We start from the raw sequence: 3,461 nt of genomic DNA, 5'->3' as shown, positions 1-3,461 counted from the left end.
AGCCTTCAGGAATTTGAAGCTCGTCACAGTCATTCAATACCGGAATCCTACTCGGAATACCACAGACAAGGTTAGACTTTCCAGATTCCCGGAATCCTACTCGGAATACCACAGACAAGGTTAGACTTTCCGGATTCCCATGAATACCGCCATCTATCTAGCTTATACCACGAAGATTCTGTTGGGGAATCTAAGAGATATGCGCCCGGCCTAAGGTAGAACGGAAGTGGTCATCAGTCACGCGCGTTCATAGGTGAGAATGATGATGAGTGTCACGGATCATCACATTCATCAAGTTGAAGTGCAACGAATATCTTAGAATAGGAATAAAGAGAATTGAATAGAAAGTAATAGTAATTGTATTGAAACTTGAGGTACAGCAGAGCTCCACACCCTTAATCTATGGTATGTAGAAACTCCACCGTTGAAAATACATAAGTGAGAGGTCCAGGCATGGCCGAATGGCCAGCCCCCATGATCTGAGAACTCATCATCCCAAGATGATCCTAAGATCTAAAGTGATCAAAAGATGTCCAATACAATAGTAAATTATCCTATTTATACTAGACTAGCTACTAGGGTTTACATGAGTAAGTAATTGATGCATAAATCCACTTTTGGGGCCCACTTGGCGTGTGTTTGGGCTGAGCTTGATCTATCCACGAGCTGAGGCTTCTCTTGGAGTTGAACGCCAAATTGTAACGTGTTTTGGGCGTTCAACTCCGGGTCGTGACGTGTTTCTGGCGTTTTACTCCAGACAGCAACATGGAACTGTCGTTGAGCGCCAGTTTACGTCGTCAATTCCCAAATAAAGTATGGACTATTATATATTGCTGGAAAGCTCTGGATGTCTACTTTCTAACGCCGTTGAGAGCGCACCATTTAGAGTTCTTTAGCTCCAGAAAATCCATTTCAAGTGTAGGGAGGTCAGATTCCAACAGCATCAGCAGTCCTTTGTCAGCCTCCTTATTAGAGTTTTGCTCAAGTCCCTCAATTTCAGCTAGAAATTACCTGAAATCACAGAAAAACACACAAACTCATAGTAAAGTCCAGAAATGTGAATTTAACATAAAAACTAATGAAAACATCCCTAAAAGTAGGTTGAACCTACTAAAAACTACCTAAAAACAATGCCAAAAAGCGTATAAATTATCCGCTCATCAACAGGGTATTAAGAATTTACCAGGATCTTGTCTCTTTTGAGGTAGAATTTTCTGAATCCATGTATCTAGTTCACTAATGAGCAAGGGGGGTTCACCTTCCCAAGTCTCATTACCAAATAACTTGGCATTCAGCTTCATGATAGCTCCTAGATATTGAGCAACTTGCTCTCCAGTTACATCTTCATCCTCTTCTGAGGAGGAATAGTTTTCAGAGCTCATGAATGGCAGAAGGAGATTTAGTGGAATCTCTATGGTCTCTATATAAGCCTCAGATTCCTTTAGGTCCTCAATGGGGAACTCCTTCTTGTTTGAGAGACGTCCCAGGAGGTCTTTCTCACTAGGATTTTCGTCCTTCTCTTCCCTTGTGCATTCGGCCATATTGATTACTTCAATGGCCTTGCAATCTCCTTTTGGATTCTCTTCTATATTGCTTGGGAGAATACTGGGAGGAGTTTCAATGACTTTTTTACTCAGCTGGCCCACTTGTGCCTCCAGATTTCTAATGGGGGACCTTGTTTCACTCATGAAACTTAAAGTGGCTTTTGACAGATCAGAGACTAAGTTTACTAAATTAGAGGGGCTCTATTCAGAATTTTCTTTCTGTTGCTGAGAAGATGATGGAAAAGACTTGTTATTACTGAGCCTATTTCTTCCACCATTGTTAAAGCCTTGTTGAGGCTTTTGTTGATCCTTCCATGAGAAATTTGGATGATTTCTCCATGATGAGTTATAGGTGTTTCCATAAGGTTCACCCATGTAATTAACCTCTGCCATTGCAGGGTTCTCAGGATCATAAGCTTCTTCAGAAGCTACCTCTTTAGTACTGTTGGATGCATTTTGCCAACCATTCAGACTTTGAGAGAACATGTTGACTTGCTGAGTCAACACTTTGTTCTGAGCCAATATGCCATTCAGAACATCAATTTCAAGAACTCGCTTCCTTTGAGGCGTCCCACTATTCACGAAATTACTCTCAGAAGTGTACATGAATTGGTTATTTGCAACCATGTCAATAAGTTCTTGAGCCTCTTCAGGCGTTTTCTTTAGGTGAATAGATCCACCTGCAGAATGGTCCAATGACATCTTGGAAAATTCAGATAGACCATAATGGAATATATCTAATATGGTCCATTCTGAAAACATGTCAGAAGGACACTTTTTGGTCATCTTCTTGTATCTTTCCCAAGCTTCATAGAGGGATTCACCATCTTTTTGCTTGAAGGTCTAAACATCCACTCTAAGCCTGCTCAGCTTTTGAGAAGGAAAGAATTTATCCAAGAAGGCCGTGACCAGCTTATCCCAGGAGTCCAGGCTATCTTTAGGTTGTGAGTCCAACCATGTTCTTGCTCTGTCTCTTACAGCAAAAGGGAAAAGCATGAGCCTGTAGACTTCAGGATCTACTCCATTCATCTTAACAGTCTCACAAATCTGCAAGAACTCAGTTAAAAACTGATAAGGATCTTTAGATGGAAGTCCATGAAACTTGCAGTTCTGTTGCATTAAAGCAACTAATTGAGGTTTCAGCTCAAAATTGTTTGCTCTAATGGCAGGAATGGAGATGCTTCTTCCATCAAACTCGGACGTTGGTTTAGTGAAGTCACCAAGCATCCTCCTTGCATTATTGTTGTTGGGTTCGGCTGCCATCTCCTTCTCTTGTTCAAAAATTTCAGAAAGGTTGCTCTGAATTGTTGTAATTTAGCTTCTCTTAGTTTCCTCTTCAGAGTCCTTTCAGGTTCTGGATCAACTTCAACAAGAGTGTCTTTTTCCTTGTTCCTGCTCATATAGGGAAGAAGAGAACAAGAAAAGAAAGGGGAATCCTCTATGTCACAGTAAAGAGGATCCTTTGTTGTTAGTAGAAGAAGGAATGGAAGAAGAGTGAAGAAGAATGGTTAAGGATAGAGGTAGTGATTTGAGATGAAGAGAGGTGAAGAGAAGTGTTAGTAAATAAATAAATAAATAAATAGAAGAAGGAGAGATAGAGAATTTCAAAAATAATTTTGAAAAAGTGGTTAGTGATTTTTGAAAATTAAAGATAAGATATAATTAAAATTAGAATTTAAAACAATTAAAAAGAATTTTTGAAAAAGAGAGAGGTATTTTCAAAAATTAGAGAGGGATAGGTAGTTAGTTGGGTTTGAAAAAGATAAGAAACAAATAAAAGTCAAATAGTTAGTTGAAAAAGATATTAAAATCAAATTTGAAAAGATCAGAAGATTTAGATAAGATATTTTGAAATAAAATTTTTGAAAAAGATAAAATCTTGAAAAAGATATGATAAAAAGATAAGATAAAAAGATA

General features: G+C 38.7%; 1 non-coding gene across 1 annotated transcript; it reads left to right on the top strand.

Moving 5' to 3' along the window:
• The first annotated feature begins 2,304 nt into the window (after nt 1-2,304).
• On the top strand, nt 2,305-2,408 carry LOC127746953 (small nucleolar RNA R71). Its single transcript, XR_008008758.1, has one exon. It is a non-coding gene; the product is annotated as a small nucleolar RNA R71 (small nucleolar RNA).
• Nucleotides 2,409-3,461: the final 1,053 nt, after the last annotated feature.

The sequence above is a fragment of the Arachis duranensis genome, chromosome 4 (assembly GCF_000817695.3).
Source record: "Arachis duranensis cultivar V14167 chromosome 4, aradu.V14167.gnm2.J7QH, whole genome shotgun sequence".
NCBI lineage: Eukaryota > Viridiplantae > Streptophyta > Magnoliopsida > Fabales > Fabaceae > Arachis > Arachis duranensis.
This window is presented reverse-complemented; position numbering and strand designations above follow the sequence as displayed.